Here is a 21,517-nt window from a genome sequence, read left to right as displayed (position 1 = left end):
GCTTACTGATATGTCTGCGTGAGAATTTGCTTCCTCAGCCTTGAACAAGCTACACAGGTTCCAGATTTTTTTCTGAGTGTAATGTAAAGTTCTGGTGCTTACCTTTAAGTGCTAAACAGGTTTTCCTGATTTTTGGTTACCCAAAATGAAATTAAATGTACTGCTTCCATAAATCCTGCAATTTTATCTGCTGTGGTTTAAGAAATCCTATGTTTTATTTTCCTGCTAGTTTAAAATTGTTTTGCTGTAGTCTTACTCTATTGCATGTTTTTCCAGCTATCTTTTTGCATTTTTTTTACTAATAATGATATTTCAGTGACTTTTTATTGTACACTTCCTTCAAAATCTTATGGCTATGAGGTAGTATATAAATAATATACATACGTTTTAATATATGACTATATGAACATACTGACCATAGATATGTAGTGTAACCAGTATAATGTAGTGATTAGCATATCAGTATAAACATTCAAATTCAAAACTACTGTCACACAATTACTTTTTTAAACTTATCCTATAAAAGTCTTCCTGTACAATATTTCCTAAAACTTGTATCATTTCATATAGCTGGAATGATGTAGATTGTTCTGCTAACATAAGATTGCTGTTCGTAGATTGTTCTGCTAAATAAGAATGCTGTTCTGAACTGTCTAATGCAAGAGTACAATTCCAAGAGTGTCTGGGGTGCTGTAGCCTTTATGACAAGCATAAGATTCTTGCCTGCTGCTCATGTAGACCCCACAAAATCCAGGGATCAAGATATATCCAAAGCAAACAGGAAGGCAATCCTGGTTCTTCAAGACATTTCCAGCAGCCCCAAATAACTGACAGCATTGTGCCCAAACATTAGCTTGGATACAGACTAGTGTTTCTGCAGGTGCAAGAATTTCTACCAGTGGAGACTTTCTCCCTTCCTTTGTAGTAGCTCTCAATGTTCACTAAAACCTGTTCCTTAGAGATATTGGCAGCCATTTTTGGTTACTGTGATGAGGAAGAGGGAAAAGGCATGCTCCATGGGCAGCAATCCTTGCATGTGCAGAAACACTAGTTAATCCAAGTAATCAGCTACAGCCAGGAATTAGAGTTTACTGAAATCATTTAAAACCTATTGTTCTTAAACCAGACCACAAATTTTAAAAAATGCCATGGCAGAAAACAATTACATTTTTAAAAATCTGGACTATTCAGACTGGCAGGGATTCAATTTGGTAGCATATTTGTCTCATTTTTCAGTCATGATTTCAAAATAGGAGATTCCAGGAATTTTGTTATGCAGGTTCCGTTTTTTAATGTGCCCTCTCATGATAACATTAAAAAATGGCAGGTCTGCTGATGAGAGAAGGAACATTTTGGCTTGCATCCAGACTACAATATTACTGTTCCAGCAATTTTCCCTGAGAAGGTTGGACCCATTAAAATAATGGATCAGGCTAATACACTTTAATGTATAACTAACTATTCCCGTGACCCATGCAAAGGGTCTGTAGGTAGGGTGTCCCCCCCCACCAATGTGGTTTATAATACTTCATAAAATGCAACGGAAAGCAGGAAGAGTCATTATTTTCATAATTACAGGTGGGTAGCCGTGTTGGTCTGCAGTAAAAGAGTAAGACTCAAGTCCTGTAGCACCTTAAAGACCAATGAGATTTTCCAGGGTATAAGCTTTCGAGAGTCAAGCTTATTTTATCAAATACAAATAGGAATGGAGATCCCTTAATGTGCTGACTCCCTTCTTTGTAGCATCCCTTCCCTCTTCTAACGGATATAAAGGCTCGGGGATCTCCATTCCTACTTGTATCTGACAAAGGGAGCTTGACTCTTGAAAGCTTTATACCCTGAAAATCTTGTTGGTTTTAAGGTGCTATTGGGCTTGAATTATGTTCACAGTTTCTCATGGCGATGTAGATAAAGCTATAAAAATTACTACCACTTAAAGCAGGGCTGCATATGATGAAGCTGATTACAAGCTTGGCGCTGGGGAAGACTTATTGTCTCCTTACCAAATCCAACAGAATTAAGAATCCAATTGTATGCTATTATTTTGGATCTAAGACACCACTGTCTAACCTCCCCCCCCCCCCACAAACTTCATACAACATTTGTAGTAATTGTGGTTAAATAAGGCATCTAGATCATATTAAACTTGACATGAAAAACTGAGAGTCTTAAATTATAATCCATGGGCAGATAGAATGCCTTCTATCAAATGTTCTGTGCAGAAATTCCTTGCCCATCTGAGGATACTGCCCTGAGAACAGGCATAATGTTTACTTTGTGGTTTTATATGAATCATTAGAACAGGGAAGACTAATTCTTGAATTAAATTCTCATTCTGGATGTTGGTTTTAGCTGCCCCAACAGTATAGCACTTCCAAGCTTTTATGCAGAATACCATATGTGATATTAGGAAAAAATAAGGGTAGTTGGGAAGAAATCCGCACTTACAATATTGGGACCTTGCTAGGCTTCCTCCATCGCTTCCTTCACAGTCAAGGGGAGACTAAATATAGCCTGTTGACAACTCATATACTCTGTTTACATAGTGTCAGGAGAAATATGTCTATTGTGTCCTATTTTGTGGCACACTCTCCTGTGTCCTGATATTTGAGCCTATGACTATATCTCTTATAATTGCCAGGGCTGTGTCTCAGATTATGTGTACTTGGTGCAACATGAATGACAGCTTGTGCAACTCAAGGGTGAAAGGATCCTGTAGATGAGGTGTTTGCTCAATTCACTATTTATATGGTGTCAGGTGGCAAGCCCTGGTACCTGGACCCAGACTTAGCATGCCAAAAACATTGCTATAGGATTGAATGACTCAAAGAGGCCCTGCTTCAAATAATTCAAAGTAGCCATCATAATCATGGATATTTTGCAAATCAAGAAATACAATTGATTATAAACCATGGCATTTGTCTTTCTGATTTTTTTAATCAAGTAGTATTACAGAGAACATAGCAGAAACAGTACTAGCCAGAATGGGTGATAAGATTTTCCTAAATTCACACTGAAGTGCTCATCTTTGAAGCCAATTTTGAGTGTAAGCCTCTTTCTCTTCTGTGAGACAGATCTTGTCTGTGCAGCACTTTGCTGATAAGATTGAGTCACACAAATAATTTACCTGTACTCTACCTAAGAATGAGTCATAATCATTGAAAGAGAGAAAAAGTCATTTTGAGAACTTTGCTGGGAACACAGTCACCAGCTGAACTCACCTTTATCAAACTTGTTTATATACAAATCAAGTCCCTCCATTGGATCACTTTACAGATGTGAGCAGCTTTGTTTCTGTACAGTAACCACTTGTACTCCAAGGTGATGGACAAGGCATTTCTTGGCAAATAAGCTACATTTTTAACTTACATGTTATAGCGCGCAGCTGCTTTCTTTTAAATCTGTGAAGTCAGTGAACTAAATCTTCTCACCAGAGACTAAGGTGCATATTCCGCAGGGACATGGTCAGGTGATTAAAGCAACATACTTGCTAAGCCTGGAATCATTTGCAATTCTCCCTTCTTTGCAACTGATCAGTCAGGTTTCTCCTTTAGATGACCAAGATCCAAGTAAGTAGTCATAGGCACCCAGAGGAACATTTTATAATGTTGCATGATGGCCTTCTCCAAATGCCAGAGCCCCAAAGGAATAAGTCTTTGAACCCATCCAACTTTCACCCCTACCTTATCAGAAGGAGCTGAGTGAGACCAAAAATACTATTTGGAGGGCATAACCAGGGAGTTAGCAGGAGAGTGGGTAAACAAAACCTCACAGCCATCATTGCACATTTCATAAAATGTTCTAGTTTCTGTGTGGGCGAGGTGCTGGATAGGCCCAGGTCTATGGAAATGTCCAGGAAGCCTTGCAACACTGGGAAAGCTATAGGCCCAGGAGCATTAACAGTGAGCTTTATATCTGAACATATAGTGTCCAGTTGCAGTGATTTTGCCATCTACATCAACTGCTCTGAGTACAGACAAAGATCTTCAGTAGGAGAAACTGGTGTAGAATCAGGAGATTAATTCGGCATCTCATTAGATCCACGCTCAGAGGGAGAAGGCCAGCCCTTCGCACAAGTCCAGAGGGTCCAGAACAACCATGGGTAGATGAACCATTGATATACCTGTAGCAGGAAGATGGGCAACAAGAGAAGTAGTTGGTGGAGCTGAAGAGCATGATGGATAAACCTGAGCTGGTTGATTGAATACTCCCCACTACAGCCCATACATCAGATCGGAATGCAGCAATATGGGTACCATGAAACTTGTGGTGGACCCAAAAAGAAAAGAGGTGCTACTGCTGTGGGCTGAAGAGATGGAACCAAGTGTTGTTATGAACAACACTTCAGAGGTTGAGGAGCTAAGGATAGTGATGTATCAGCATTAAGCTCCCCTTTAGAAAGCAGTGGGCTGTCAATAGCCTTTGCATAGGGCAATGGAATACAAGGAAGGGGCAGCCTCTCCCTCTGTCCACACACATAGGTTCTGAGCAGTGGTTGACGTTGAGGGTGAAGCCAGTAGTAAAGAAGAGTCTCTGGACTTGTGCCTAGACTTAAGTCTTGGCTTTTTTGGAGGTGATTCCAATGAACTCAAAACTGAAGCTACCCTGTTCATGGAATGAGCAAGTGGATCCAACAATGGAGCTGAATGTCACTACAAAGCATTAGAAAAGAGCAAGAGTCCAGAGCCGGTGCTCTTTTCTACTGCTACAGACTAACATGGCTACCCATCTTGATCTAACTACAAAGCATGTATAGGCCTCTTCTTCAGGATCCAACTAGTATTTATAGGAGGATGTCTACTTCTCCCAGAGCTCTGCCTTCAAATGGGAAGCCCTCTTGTAAAGTGCCTTAAGGGTGAATTGCTTACAAAATGGCACATGCACCCAAATTATGAATCTCTCCCAAAGCAAGCACAAATTCTGACTCTCAGGTTGGAACATTTTGGTGCTGCCCTCAGTTCATTTTTTAAAGAGGGCCATTTTGAGAGAGAAAAGAGGCTCTGAGACTCCATACTGAACAAATATTGACAGTGGTCAGAAAAAATGAAGATCTCAACTAGTTGAGAAGAAAGTGAATCATAGAACAATCCTTCCTCCATGGCAGCAAAGGAAGAACTTAGGGAAAGAGCACTCCCTTCAACATGTATCAGTTTGGACAAGAAAAAGCCAGTATGTCAGCTATAGAAAAATACTGGAAAGCTTTTGAAATGTCATCTCCATGGCTGGCCTGTGCATGTGCAGTCCCAATACAGGACTGCACGGATGCCACAAAGATGAAGTAATTGAAGAGCTGAAGTCTTACTAGCAAAAGATAACTATTCATTTAAACAATTAGTGGTTTAAATCAGAAAAATGAATGGTTGAGAAATCGATAACATTGATTTGGTTTTTCCACAGTAAAAACTGAACAGTCACATACTTGTACTTCACTCACATCCAAGGAAGACTTGACAATTGAATCCATTAAATGGCCCAGCTCCCATTAAACAGCTTTGATTACCCATGATGGATATGGGAACTGCTAAGGATTTATGCCTTAGAGACAGAGTTGTTTGCTTTTTTACAGCTGAAATGTCTTCCTGTTTTATGCTTTAGTGTGGTAGTAATTCCGAGTACTGGAGACACGAATAGTACTAGCCTAGCAAACCATTAACTTACTTACAATTCAAATTTAGGATTGGACTGCAAGTTTTGTTACATGGAAAATGTGCTGCTGCTCCTCCAAATCCAGCATTATGAGATGACTATAGTTTCTTAGAGAGAGAGCAGAAAGAGAGAGAGAGGGACAAAGAGAAATAAGCTTCAACAAGAAAGAAGTCCTGAAAGAAGATCAAATAATTAAAGCAACAATTTTCTCACTGGGTATCTATATCGGAATGTCACTATTTTCTGAATCACTGTGAACTGCTGTTCACTGTTAATTGTAAAGGTGTCTAAAACGTCATACATGTAATCACTAATATATTAGGAAGATCAACAATGGAAAACCCTTTTGAGTGATATGTCCCCTCAGCTGATCACTGAATGGATCCATTTCTCCAACTGAAATATTTTTTCCAAATCCTAAAAAGGCAAATAAACTTGGTGATTCCAGTCTGAAATTCTTGTACAACCCACGTTGATTCAGTCATACTTTGGGCTTCATCAGCCTTTCTGATGATAGTGATGCGGAGAAAATGTACTTCTTGATGTCATCTAGCACAGTGAGTGATTCTGAGGGTAGCACTGATCAGAAGGGATGAGTCAAGAGTGAGTCACTCTGTCTCTTGGCAGAATCCTTGGAACATAGGGAAATCACAAGGTGAGAAGTAGAGGGACTTTCTAAAGTATTATACATTGTGCCATCAACTGTTGTTTTTAAACCCTTCTTGTCTGATAGCCTTTACTCCTTTTCAAATGCAAACTATTCTTCCACTGATCAGTTTTCATGATATAAATTAGGCAGAGTGAATCCTAGCCAATGTAATATTCAAGCTGGAGATGCAGTTTCTAATGATTCCTATTGATACAGTATGCTAGAACTGTTACCTAACAAAGAAAGCAACTAACAAAAAAAAAACTCGTGTATTTTTAATTTTTTTTGTAAATGCATAGCTACAAACTACAAACACCTTCATTTTTAAAAGAATAATTAGCTGACAGTCCTAGAGCTTTATGTTAACACTGAAAGTACCTTATCTTTTATTGTAAGATCCATGCAAACCTTGGGATTTTTTGCTGGTCCATCTGCTGTATCATTAAATCCTTCCTTTGTGTGGGGCTGTGTGCCTTACAACTTTAAATCTACCAATGATGGTGAATTCCCAGGGACTTCATAGAATGTATTTTTCAACAGTCGGTTTTCTCTGTTTCAGCTAAGCTGATTAAGCTAAAGTAAGAAACATTCTATTTGATATCTGCACTGACCAGAAGTCTCTGTCTCTTAGAAACAAATCATTGTTTTATTTACAATGCTGAACCTAAAGCATACACTTAGGCTATCAAATCAAATATAAATTGTTGCCCAATATCAACTTCCACAAATGTGATAACAATGCAGGGATAGCCAATAAATTGGTGAATGAATTAAATTTGAATAAAATGAATATTTTCTAGCTGTACTGTTGAAGAGTAAAAATATGATTTAATTGAAAAAAATTGAGGAAGTTGGACATCTTTTTTTGTTAGAGGAGGTTGTCTGGGGAATCCTGTAGTCAACAGGGTTCTTAGAGGATTGGTACTGTGACTTGCATTTATAGTTAGGATGGAAATTATGAGGTTGATATCTCTGTTGCCCATAGATTGCAATGATATGATGTTTAATGGTCAAGCCATGAAACATTTTTAGATTTTCTCTATTTTATTTGATTGATTGATTCGATTTTTAGCCATCCCTCCCCGTGAACGGGCTCAGGGCAGAGTATAATAAAATGCTCGGTACGCAATAAAATGGAAAAATACATTTAAAATCAAAAAACCCCAAAATGCATAAAGAGCAACATCTCAGATGGCGGCCCCCTCCAATTTCCCCAGTCAAATATAAACAAAAGAGAGGGGTGGAGGCCACAATGTTATTTCTGTGACTGTACTTGTGGGGGAGGGCAGATGATTTCATCACCCCCTGGCAGGAGACCGGTAGGGAGTTTCCTAATACAAAGACTGGCCTCAACCATATGCCTGGTGGAACATCTCTATCTTACATGCCAGCCGAAAAGATATGAGGTCCAGAGCATCATCAGTTTGAGGACTGAAAAGCTTAGGGCCTTCAAGAAGGAGATGCTCATCTTTAGATTTTGTTTCATTGACAAAGCTGTGGACCTCAGTCAAGCACTCCTCATCAGAATATCTATAGCCAGCTTACTGTACAATCTGCAGTGTATTTCCTTTATTTATTTGTTGTTTTGTTGTTAATGACCTCATATTGCAGGGGTTTTGCCAATTTTTCTTCTGGAAACAGATCTAGGAAAGCGGATATATATACCTGTTCCACGCGCAGGGCCAGAGAGACAAACGCAGATCAGGAGTCTCAATGCGTGGATGAGACGATGGTGTAGGGAGGAAGGGTTCAAGTTTGTTAGGCACTGGGATTCTTTTTGGGACAAGCGGGAGCTGTACAAGAGAGACGGTCTCCACTTGTCCCGAGAAGGAACCCGGCTGCTGGCACTTAAAATCAAAAAGGTGGCAGAGCAGTTTTTAAACTAAATGCTAGGGGAAAGCCGACAAGAGATAAAGTGTCTCTGGTTCAGGATGGTTCATCTCAGAGAGATGAAGGGCTAGGTATAACACTTCTACAGGGAGATAGATTAGAGTTGTCAACTGAGATGGAGACAAACAGTGCAGATGACCTAACTACGTCTCGAGGCAAAGTGTGCCGGGGAAGTTACAGGTGTTTATATACAAATGCTAGAAGTGTCCGAGGTAAAATTGGGGAGCTGGAATGTTTAGTGTTGGGCGAATCCATAGACATTGTGGGCATATCAGAAACTTGGTGGGATGAGGAAAATCAGTGGGACACGGTGATTCCTGGATATAAATTATATCGGAAGGATAGGGAGGGAAGGGTTGGTGGTGGGGTGGCTCTATATGTCAGAGAAGGTATACATTCCAGTAAGATTGAGAAGGTAACTGAATTAGATTCGCTTCTGGAAATGCTATGGGTTGAAATTACGGGCCCAAATGGAAACTTAACTGTGGGAGTTTGTTATCGCCCTCCAGATCAGAAAATAGAGGAGGATTATAAAATGATGACAGGATTAAAGATGGCTGCTAAACAAAAAAACTGTGTTGTAATGGGTGATTTTAACTACCCACACATTGACTGGGCCAATGGGTGTTCGAATCGGGGGAGAGAAAGTGAGTTTCTAGACTGTCTCAATGACTGTGCTATGGAACAGATGGTTACAGAACCTACTAGGGGAGAGGTGATCCTGGATTTGGTCCTCAGTAATGCTGAAGACCTGGTGAGAGATGTAAATGTGATTGCACCACTTGGGAACAGTGACCATAATGTTATTGAGTACAACATATGTATAAATAGGAAATTGCCAAATAAGACCAACACAGCCATGTTTAACTTCAAAAGGGGTAACTTTTCTGAGATGAGGGGGTACGTGAAGAAGAAACTGAAAGGGAAAGTAAAAAAGGTCAAAACACTTGGGGAATCTTGGAGACTATTTAAAACTACAATCCTGGAAGCTCAAATTAAATATATACCGCTGGTTAGGAAAGGCACAAATAGGTTTAGGAAAAGGCCAGCATGGTTAACAAGCAATGTAATAGAAGCTGTAAAAGGTAAAAAGGATTCTTTTAGGCAGTGGAAAACTAGTCGGAGTGAGGTTGATAAAAAGGAGCATAAGCTGTGGCAAAAAAAGTGCAAGTCTGTGATCAGACAGGCAAAAAGGGAATATGAGGAGCATATTGCAAAGAACATAAAGAAAAACAATAAACAATTCTTTAAATATATTAGAAGTAGGAAACCAGCTAGGGAGGCCGTGGGGCCCTTGGATGACCAAGGCGTAAAAGGATTACTAAAGGGTGATAGGGAAATGGCCGAGAAGCTGAATGCGTTCTTTGCTTCTGTCTTCACTGTGGAAGATAAGAAGTGCATGCCCACTCCGGAAGCACTGACTTTGGGAGGGGTTTTGAAAGACCTGAGTCACATTGAGGTGACGAGAGAGGAGGTTATGCGACTGCTAGATAATTTAAAAACTGATAAATCACCGGGCCCAGATGGCATACATCCAAGAGTTCTGAAAGAACTCAAGTGTGAACTTGTAGATCTCCTCACAAAAATATGTAATCTGTCATTAAACTCTGCATCTGTTCCTGAGGACTGGAAGGTAGCTAATGTTGTCCCCATCTTTAAAAAAGGTTCCAGGGGAGATCCGGGAAATTACAGGCCAGTCAGCCTGACGTCAATACCGGGTAAGTTGGTGGAAACTATTATCAAAAATAAAATTAGTGGGCACATTGATGACCAAAAGCTGATGAGGAAAACTCAGCATGGGTTCTGTAAGGGAAGATCTTGTCTCACCAATCTGTTAGAGTTCTTTGAGGGAGTGAACAAACAAGTGGACAAGGGAGACCCGATAGATATTGTTTATCTTGACTTCCAGAAAGCTTTTGACAAAGTTCCTCATCAAAGGCTCCTAAGTAAGCTCAGTAGCTATGGGATAAAGGGCCAAGTCCTCTTGTGGATCGAAAACTGGCTAATTAATAGGAAACAGAGAGTGAGCATAAACGGGCACTTCTCACAGTGGAGGGTGGTGAGCAGTGGGGTGCCACAGGGGTCGGTATTGGGTCCAATGCTTTTTAACTTGTTTATTAATGATTTGGAATTGGGATTAAGCAGTGAAGTGGCTAAATTTGCAGATGACACGAAATTGTTCAGGGTGGTGAAAGCCAGAGAGGATTGTGAGGCACTCCAAAGGGATCTGTCGAGGCTAGAAGAGTGGGCATCCATGTGGCAAATGAGGTTCAATGTAGCCAAGTGCAAAGTAATGCACATTGGAACCAAAAATCCAAAATATAAATACAAGTTGATGGGGTCTGAACTGGCGGAGACTGACCAAGAGAGAGATCTTGGAGTCATGATAGATAACTCACTAAAAACATCAGCACAGTGTGCGACTGCCATAAAAAAAGCTAATGCTATGCTAGGGGTTATTAGGAAAGGGATTGAAAACAAATCAGCCGGTATCATAATGCCTCTGTATAAATCGATGGTGAGGCCTCATTTGGAGTACTGTGTACAGTTCTGGTCGCCACACCTTAAAAAAGATATCATAGCACTGGAAAAAGTACAGAGAAGGGCAACTAAAATGATTAAAGGGTTGGAACACTTTCCCTATGAGGAAAGATTGAGGCGCTTGGGGCTCTTTAGCCTGGAGAAAAGACGACTGAGGGGAGACATGATAGAGGTTTACAAGATAATGCACGGGTTAGAGAAGGTCGAGAAAGATGTGTTTTTCTCCCTTTCTCACAATACAAGAACTCGTGGGCACTCTATGAAATTATTGAGCAGTCGGGTTAGAACAGATAGAAGAAAATACTACTTTACACAAAGGGTGATAAACACATGGAATTCGTTGCCACAGGAGGTGGTGGCAGCTACAAGCATTGCCAGCTTCAAGAGGGGACTGGACAAATATATGGAGCAGAGGTCCATCAGTGGCTATTAGCCACAGGAGATAGATGGTATTCTCTTTGTGGGGAGGTGGTGCTCTGTTGTCTTGGTGCTGGAAGGAAGGCAGTGGGAGGGCTTCTGGTGTCCTGGCCTCACTGACAGTCCTTTAGATGGCACTGGATTTCTAGCCACTGTGTGTGACAGAATGTTGGACTGGATGGGCCACTGGCCTGATCCAACATGGCTTTGCTTATGTTCTTATGTTCTTATGTTCTCCCCGCCAGGATTCCTTTTGCTAATCCTGTGACCTCCGAAATTCCGGCATCTACTGCTATGGTTCGGCTCTGCAATTGTATCCACGTGTGCTCACTCGAATCTTGTTGCCCCGTCCATGGAGTGACTTCTGCATAGTCCCAACTCATTACATCGCGGCGGGACATTTCCCACGTTTGGGTACTCTCCGAACCTCTTCGATCCCACTCCAACTGGTCGGCCTCACGGTTCCAATAGTACCAAGGTTGGCTACTGGGATGCTCTGCAATTACAGCCAAATTCCGTCAGCCTTCCATTGGGGGTTGCGTGAACACAGTACTCGCTCTCCTTTCCCTCGCGTCTCTAGGCCTTGATCCCCACTGTGTCGGCATTGGTAAGGATATCTGTGGGTCAGCTGCTGCTGTGGGTCGAGTATCCGTTCTGCTAGGAGCGAGGGTGTATATTGTAGTAACAGAAGACTCTGTTCCCCTTTGAACGGGTCCTTGAGGTTCCAGTCCTTCCGAACCGGGGGAGGCATAAGGATCGAACAAAGGGTCCCTGTCGGGAACGGCTTTGGTATCCGGCTGCTCCGGTTTAGGCATTGGAAAAAATGTGATTCGTAACAAAATGTCAGTTCTGTGGCTAAATAATAGTTGTATCCAGACTACCTTCTGTAATCAGACAAGAGTCCGTTGTTTTCAAAAGATTTACTGAAAAAAGCAACCATTATAGTCCACTGGTCCAGATGCAATATCTGAACTGGTACACGTGTATTGTTACGAATGAGAGGCAAAGAATACAGTACAAAGTATCAAGACTCAGTAGGCCCAGCCTCCCCCCACAGTTCTCAAAACAATCCCTTTGAAGCTGAGACAGTGAAAGTTTCCCAGGACTGGAAAAGCTGTAGCCAAAACATTCCTCTTCTGAGAGATAGCTGCTAGGGAACATCTTGGCACCTGTGAAGAAAGCACTCAGAACACTAAAAGAATTAAAATGGAGCCTCTTTGGTTACAACATATAGAGAAGCATTCTGAACCTGACATATATTACCACAGAAATAACAGGAACCTGTACATAATTGCTTGGTAGTTTGCTATTTAAGTTAATGTGTTGAGGAGAAATATCATTTCATTCTTCATCTACTGGAGAAAAACGAGCTATATTATTTCTGTTGCATGGTTTCTGCCACCATGGAAGTGGCTGAGAAGTGTGTGAAAAGAATAGCCATCCTGCTCAAGTTTCTATACAGTCTCAATTTTATGGACTGATGGTAGCACTGAAGCAAGTTTTAGCTACAGTGCCAGTGAGACACCAAGTACACCTTGTATAATTGGAAAACAATGGACTTACCTGATTCTAAATGTAACACTTTTCAATGCCAGGTCCAATACTGCAGCTCTGCTATATAGATACCAATGTTTTGTTGTGTATTAGCCTAATATAAAGGTAAAATGCAAATGAGAATAATCAATACAAGTAAGTCCAATAATCACCTTTGCACATTATTTTTGCCAAATCCATGGGTTAGATCCAAAGGTTACAAAAAAACTTCCAAACACTATATGTTCAGATAAGCTGTTTGCCACGATCTTGGTGGGACGACTTAAAAGTATCCTACAGGACATTATTCACAAAGACCAAAGTGAATTTTTACCTAAGAGGCAGCTGAAGGACAATGTAAGAATAGTATTGGACATTCTGGAGTACTTGGAAAAACATAATGAAAAACATAATGATGCTGCTGTGATCTTCCTAGATGCCGAGGCCTTTGATAATTTAAATTGGAAAATTTTGTTTAAGATCTTGGAAGATATGGATTTTGGAAACAGTTTTATAAAATGGACTAAGTCAATCTATACATCCCAGACAGCATGGGTAGTCATTAATGACGAGTTAATCAAACCATGTGGAATACAAAGAGGTACAAGACAAGGTTGCCCATTGTCACCCTTGTTATTTATATTGGTACTTGAAGGTCTGAACAGGGGCATAAAACAAGATGAGAGAATTCGAGGTTTAAAGGTAAAACAGAAGAATTATAAGTTAAGAGCCTTTGCGGATGATTTGGTGTTGGTTTTGGAAGATCCTTTAAAGGGAATCAAACTCTTAATGACAAGATTGAAAGAATTTGGTGTAGTGGCTGGTTTTAAGGTTAATAAACAGAAGACCAAAGTGTTAACCAAAAATATGAAAATACAGGACAAAATTAAACTGGAGAGCAAAAAAATGGTTTAAAATTGAGAAAAAAGCAAAATACTTGGGTATTACTTTGTCAAATATGGATTGTATGTTATTCCAAAATAATTATATTAAGACTTGGAATGAAATTAAAAGGGATATGTTAAGATATCCCATACAATTAGCTACAATTAAAATGAATGTTTTATATAGAATGTTATTCCTATTTCAGACAATTCCAGTATTGACAACTGAGGCACTATTTAAGCTATGGCAGAAGGATATATCGAGACTTATATGGCAAGGCAAAAAAAACTCCAAGGGTTAAACTCAAGGTTCTACAGGATACAAAGGAAATAGGAGCTTTGGGTCTACCAGATTTGAGATTATATTTTGCAGCAAACTGTTTGGTTTGGATGACGGAATGGATAATGTTAAAAAAGTAGAAGACTATTGGACCTTGAAGGGCATGACTTAAAATTTGGGTGGCATGGGTATCTATGGTATGACAAAGTTAAGGCCAATGCAGAGTTTAATAATCATATGTAAGGCTTGCCATTTTGAGAGTATAGAATAATCACAAACCTAGGTTTTGTTCAAAAGTACCTCTTTGGTTGTCGTCACAAGAAGCTTATTTTAGAAGGGAAATGGTGAGTTAATGGTTAATCTATCATTTGTTGGAGTTTTCTCAAAGTCAAGTTAAAATTAAATCAAGAAAGGATTTAGCCGCAGAAGTGCATGCTTTCCAGTGGTTTCCCTATATGCAAATCTTGGAGAGATTTAAACTAGACAAGTCAATATGACTTTGAGCAATCTAAAACTGAATTTTAAATTGCACTCTGTACAAATGATGAACACGTTATTTCTAAAATGTATAAACTTTTGTTGAGGTTTGAGACAGAAGAAGAGCAAGTAAAAGAATGTATGATTAAATGGGCAAATAATTGTGGACATGACATATTAATGGAGCAATGGGAAAATATGAGGACATGGGGGATGAAATTTATATTAAGCTCTAGTATCAAAGAAAATTTCTACAAGATGATGCATCGTTGGTATATGACTCCTGAAAAACTTGCTAGAATGTATAAGGATGCTTCAAATGTATGTTGGAAATGCGCTAAACAAGAAGGGATATTTTATCATATGTGGTGGTCATGTAAGAAAGCAATGAGTTTCTGGTTGCAGATACAATCATTGATTCAGAAGGTTTTGAAGATTAAAATCCAGTTGAAACCAGAGACTTTTTTGTTGGGAATAATGGACAGCCAGGTGGAAAGAAGCTTTGGAACTTTGTTTTTATATTTGATTACAGCAGCAACAGTATGCACAAAAGTGGAAAACTCCAACATTGCCTACAGCGGAGGAATGGTGGATAAAAGTGTTGGAGTTTGCATCAATGGCAAAACTTACTTCACTGATTAGGGAAAAGACATTAGTTACGTTTTTGACCGAATGGAAACTGTTTATAGACTTTTTACATGAAAGGGATAATAAGGACTTGATGACATCTGGATTGATGGATTAAGAATCATGAATAATAGAAAAAAGAGGGCTCTTATGTTTAACTTAGAATGAGACTCTGAAAATGATCTATATGTGTGGCGGAGAAAATCGGAACTCAATCTGTAGTTTAAGGGTTTTTCTTTCTTTTTTTTCACTTATGTATTGTTAGTGTGTCTTCTTTTTAGAATGTTGTTTTTTATCTTCTATGTTTGTTATCTATAGCTTTTATGTTATTGTTTATAGTTTAAAGAAAAATTCCATTAAAAAAATTCCAAACGTCATCATGATGAAGATGATGATGATGAAAACAGGGTTGATCTTATCTATAACTGTTGTTCATCAAGTGGTTTTCTGTGCAGGCATACATTGGGACTGTGCATGTGCAGGCCAGCCATGGAAAAGATTTCCAGAACTTTCTAGAAGACTAGGAGTGCTCCTCCTTCCTTTGACACTTTCCTTCCAAAAACATCGCATGATCAGGAGGAGGGGGCTATTCCCTCAGTTCTCTCCATGCTGCTGCCAGAAACTCCCTCAGAAGTGAAGGTTTCAGAGAGTTCACAGTGGGGCAAAAGGGAAGAAGGTGTGCCTGCACAGAAGAACACTCAACAAACAACAGTTACAGGTAAGCGCAACCTGTTTTCATCTTTGTGGCTTCAGTGCAGTTGCACATTTGGAAAGTAGCAAACTCACTGACCGAAAGAGGTGGGTGTGACGCTCTCAATGCAAGAGATCTTGGAGTACGACCTTCGCACCAGATGCTTAGTGTCTTATATTGACATTCACCCAGAGGTCCTTATAGAAAAGCAGTATGCTCTCTACAAGTGTCCCTGCCAAAGTGCAAGCAGGAATGTGGCAAGGAAAAACACTGCTCTGGTGTAGAGAGCTGTGCTAGGTAAAAGGCATTGAACAGTCATGCAATCAAGGAAGAGTACAATAGCGTCTACCAATCCACAAAGTTGTGTGAGGATACTGCCAGGTCCCTCTTGGAGCATGAATGACTAATACAAATTATAGTGTTGTGAGACATGAGGACTAAAAACTAATCTTTGGTAGGGAATCCTGGCCAGGACATTGGACACATCAACATTGTAACATTGTAAAACTTTATGAATTGGGGGACAGAAGAAACAATGTCCTCATTCCACAAGTGGAAGTTTGTACACGAAAAAGAAGCATTAGGGAGATGCAAAAAATTAACAAGGGGTTATATCCCTACTTGGAATGTCTTTGGAAATCCAGTAAAGAAGGGAAATGTTTAGAGTGTTTCAGTCTCAATGGCCAAAACATAACCAACAGCATAAGAATCAGGATCTAAGTCCTAGCCTCAATAGAGACTCTTATATGCTAAGAGGTACAGGATATGTCAGTCAAGGAGCAGCAGTTGCCACTCAGAAATACACTAAGGCTAGCACTATAACACAGGAAAAGGAACTGACCAAAATTGCCAAAGTAGTCAGTGGGAGTGAAAACATAGCAGATCCACTCTAGAAGGATGAAAACATCAAAGCAGGCCTGATACGGCTCAAGAAAGGATGGACAGTATGCACCATAAATGAACCTTGTGCTGCTTGCAGAGCAATCTGCACAATAAAAATGGCCACGAGGGAAAACATTACAAAGCATGTTCTCCAATGACAGGGGATCCCCAGCAGCAAAGGATCAAAAAAGGGCAGGGCATGGTATGAGCCCCCCTGCCTTTGACTCAAAAAACTTAAATTACACTAGAGGCATTTTTACATTCAAAAATAATGAAATATTTTATTTAACATAGAGGGGAAAGGTCAGATGAAATCAGGTGTTGAAATTTCTGAAGTAACTCAATATAGATAACTCTGAGGTAAAATCAATATATGCATAGACTTTAGTTCTTATGTTTCAGACTGAGAGTTTCTTAAGCTCTTCAAAGTTACTTAAATCTTTATGTTGAGAGGTTTTTGTTCCAGTGTTTTCCCAATCACTCTAGTATTCTTTGAGTATTATCTTACTCTTTTAGTTTCAAAGTTGGTACCCTCTTTCCAGTACTCAAACCTCTTCTCTTGAAACACCAGTACTCGTCTTCCATTTTGTCTGTAAAATAGTTTTTTATTGGATGGATCAATACAATCGGATTAAAACACATGCACAGTTCATTTTATTTCCCACAGATATATTTCCCCACCCCTCCCCTCCCCCTTTTCCATATTGACTTCCAGCAGCACTCCAACCCCCCATTATTATTATCACATTATTTCTATACTATAGTTGTTCTTATCTCGTTATTGGTAAAGATCTTAACTAAATCTTATCTTACTTAATATCTTTAAAACCCTTTGAAAGACCATAATTGTCCCTTAACATCTCATCTCTTTTCCATATATTTTTTTAGTTTATTCCAATTTTCCAAAAACATATTTGGATCTTGATCTTCCAAATTTCTTGTTAACTTGTCCATTTCAGCCTTGTACAACAATTTCCTTGTCCATTCTTCAATTTCAGGTATTTCTTCTTTTTTCCAGTATTGAGCATATAACATTCTTGCTGCTGTTATCATATAATATAAGCCGAACAAAGGGAGAAAACCGGATAGTAAAAGGTACAAGCAGCAAGTCCGGGAATGTGCAATTAATGCTAACTTTTTATGTAAACGTTTCAATAGTGCAAACGTGCAGAGTGCAAATAAATAATATGCAATGAATACAATAAATATAATTCATACAATTCAGTTGACCAAGTCATTGTATGAATGTCCGAAATAAACCCACAATGGGGACATATTAAAGAGGAAGTCACAAGGCAGTCTTATGGTGGTGGCTCAAGTCCAATGAGATGTAAATCCACGGGTGCCGACGGGATTATGCAGGCATCTTATACAATTCCCGTTTCGTATGAAACATACTTCTTCTTGGGCACAAATACAACTGGACTGAAAAAGATCAATATATAAGTCAAACCTTAATTAATCCATTAAGGTGCCAACGAACATGCGTGGGCATCGTGTACTCACAGGTTGCCAATCCACTCCAACGTGACTGCTCAAGACCTATTGCATTTCCAAATCAATGATGGACATAGGTAAACGGACAAGACCCATACAGCAGATAAGGGACTCTTAAATACATCATTACAACTAGATTCATGGGCCCAATTTGGCATAATCAACATGATTACATCCGGCTGATCTTCCCACACTTCCATTGTTATTTCATTATTACAATTTATTGCCCACTTTACCATCTGTACCTTGACTGTTTCATCTTCTGTGAACCATTTCAATAACAATTTATACATTTTTGAAATCGCTTTAGTATTATCTCCCAACAAGAGTTCTTCAAATTCTGAGTTTTTAATTCTAAAACCTGTTTTCCTTTGGTCTGAGTCAAATAGATCTTTTATCTGTCTGTATTGTAACCAACCATACTTAAAAGGCAACTCCTCATTTGGTTTGAGCTTCAGCTCTTTATCTGCTACTTCTGTTAAGTCCTTGAGGGTAAGCCATTCTTTTCCCTTATACTCTAAATTTGGGTTGATCACCTCAGCTGGTATAATCCACAGTGGTTTCTTCTGCTCAATATATTTTTTGTACTTTAGCCAAGTCAACAATAGATTCCTTCTCAAATAGTGGTGCTGGAACATTGCATCCATTTTATACTTTTATCATGTCTCTTTCAATTTGTGACCAGAGCTTTTCATAATTATTCTTAAATAAATCAATGTTTTTAGCTGTCAGCTCTATTCCCAAATATTTAGTCTTGTGTACCACTTCACAGTTTGTAAGTTCCCACAATTCCTGTTGCTTCTTCTTGGTCATGTTCTTAGTTATTATTTTTGATTTCTTTTTATTTATAAAAAATCCTGCTAAGTCTCCAAATTCTTTAATTTTATCCAGTAATCTTGGGAAGGTTTGTATTGGGTCTTCTACTATAAACATCACATCATCTGCAAAAGCTCTTAATTCATAAGAAGATCCCTTTATTTTTATCCCTTTTATGTTGTCATCTTCTCTAATCTGCCTTAATAATATTTCTAAGACCATAACAAAAAGCAATGGTGATAGTGGACATCCTTGTCTTGTAACTTTCCTTATTTCAAACTTTTCTGTCAGGTCGTCATTGACACAGATTGTCGCTCTTTGTTCTTTATCTATTGTTCTCACTGCTTCTATAAATTCTTTGCCTAAATCCATCTTTTCCATTGATGCGAACATAAAGTCCCAGTTTAAATTGTCAAAGGCCTTCTCTGCATCTGCAAAGAAAAAGCCAACTTTTTTATCTGGTCGTTTGTCAAAATATTCAATGGCATTTATAACCACTCTCAAGTTGTCTTTTAATTGTCTGTTTGGTAGGAATCCAGCCTGATCCTCTCCTATAAAATCCATTAGCCATATCTTTAGCCTGTCTGCTAGTATTCTTGCCATTATTTTATAGTCATTGTTTATCAGTGAAATTGGTCTGTAGTTTTTCACATCTGACAAGTCTTGTGATTCTTTCGGGATCAGAGCAATGCTCGCTTCATTCCATGTGTTTGGAAGACCTTTTCCTTGAAGTATATCATTCATTATATTTTTTAATATTGGTACAAGGTCCTCCATTACTTTATAAAATTTAGCTGTGATCCCATCTGGTCCTGGTGCTTTTCCAATCTTTGTTACTTCTATTGCTTGTATAATTTCTTCCTCCGTTATTGGAACATTTAGTCTCTGCTTCATATTTTCTGATATCTTTGGTAAATCTGTTTTTTGCATGTATTGATCTATTTCTTGCAAGTCTACTGCCTTCCTTTGGAATAGTTTCGCATAATATTTGTAAAAGGCACGTTTGATTGTTTGTTGATCTTTCAATTCTTTTCCTTCTTCTGTTATCTTATTAATAATTTTCTTCTCCTTTTTCTTCTTCAATTGCCAGGCTAGGTACTTTCCTGGTTTGTTTGCTTCTTCAAATGACTTCTGCTTTAATACATTTAATTTCCATTCTAATTCCTTGTTACTGATGGCTCTTATTTGTTCCTGCAGTATTTTGATCTCTTGTCTTATTGATTTTTTCCCCAGGTTTTTTCTTTAGTTCCTGTTCTTTTTTATACAATTTCTGCTGTATTTTATGCCATTTCTCTTGCTTTCTTTTCTTGTCCTTGTTATTTAATGAAATTAAGTTTCCTCTTATTACTGCCTTATATGTATCCCATACCATCTGGATTGAAACCTCATTGTTATTATTTATTCAAAGAAATTGCTTTGTCTCCTCTGTCAAATACTTCAAATTTTCTTGATTTTGTAATAGATCTTCGTTTATTCTCCATCTTACTTTTCTCCGGCCCATTATCGCTTTCCATAGTATTGGATTATGGTCTGATCTCACCCTTGGCAAAATTTCCACTTTTTTTGTCCATAGAGCTAGTTCTTTTGATGTCCAAATCATGTCTGTTCTTGAAAATGATGAATGCCACGTGGAGTAGTATGTAAAATCTTTGCCTTTAGGCTTTTCTTTTCTCCACACATCCTCAAGTTGTTCTTGCTGGACTAATTCAAAAAATATTTTGGTAACTTTCCAGATTTCTTGTTACCTCCTGTCAGGGCTTGCCGCGGCTGCCGCTGGGCATGGTGCTGGGCGGTCAGCTCCTGACGTCACAGGGGGGCCAGGGATTCTGCAGGACCCTGCTCTGTGGAAGGAGGGGCGGTATACCTCACCCTGACTCCCTCTCAATCCACTCGCTGGCCTGCTCAACCTGGCCTGCTTACCCCCTACATCTTCCACCATCTCTTCCTCCCAGGACTCTCCTTCAAGCCTCCACTCTCCTTCTTGCCTTTTCCTTGGCTTCTCTCCACTCCCACTCCGCTCCATCACTCCCACTCAAACCCACCACCCCAGAGCTCTTCCCAGCCACCCTTTATAGGGTTTCCTCTCTCCGCCCCGCCCTCCTTCCAGGCTTGTTCCTTCTCCTGACCGGGCCCAGCTGTGCGTTCCTCCAGGTGTTTCCCTCCAACCACTAATCCCTCCTGGGCTCCTTTGCCTTGCTGGTAGGGTGGGGTTGAGTGCGAGCCATCCCCAGCTGAGGGCTCCTTGGCCTTGCTCACGAGGAGCTGCCCCAGCCAGCCTCTGTGCTATTGAGCTTGCCTGGCCTTGCTCACGAGGAGCTGCCCCAGCCAGCCTCCGTGCTATTGGGCTTGCCTGGCCTTGCTCATGAGGTGCTGCCTTAGCCAGCTTCTGCGCTGCCTGCTCAGCAATGCTGGGCGGGGCTACCCATCTCCTCCCCCAGAATGCCTGTGGCAGCCCCCCCTGGAGAGGCTTGGCTTCTAGCAACTCCTGAGCCAGGCTGCCATCTTCTAGCCATGGTGTGGCTCTGGGCTGTAGTGGCTGCTTCCTCTCCCTGCCAGGTAAGGGCTCTGCTTGGGCTGCTGCTGCTGGACCCACCTTCCCCCTGCTGTGGCCCTCTCCCTCTGGCCTGCTTAGCCCCCTCTCTTCCCCCTGGAAGGTGGGGCTGGCTGGTCTCTCCTTGCCCCCTCCA

Source organism: Eublepharis macularius, chromosome 2 (assembly GCF_028583425.1).
Source record: "Eublepharis macularius isolate TG4126 chromosome 2, MPM_Emac_v1.0, whole genome shotgun sequence".
Lineage (NCBI taxonomy): Eukaryota > Metazoa > Chordata > Lepidosauria > Squamata > Eublepharidae > Eublepharis > Eublepharis macularius.
The sequence above is the reverse complement of the archived record's forward strand: the minus strand, read 5'-3'. Positions refer to the sequence as shown.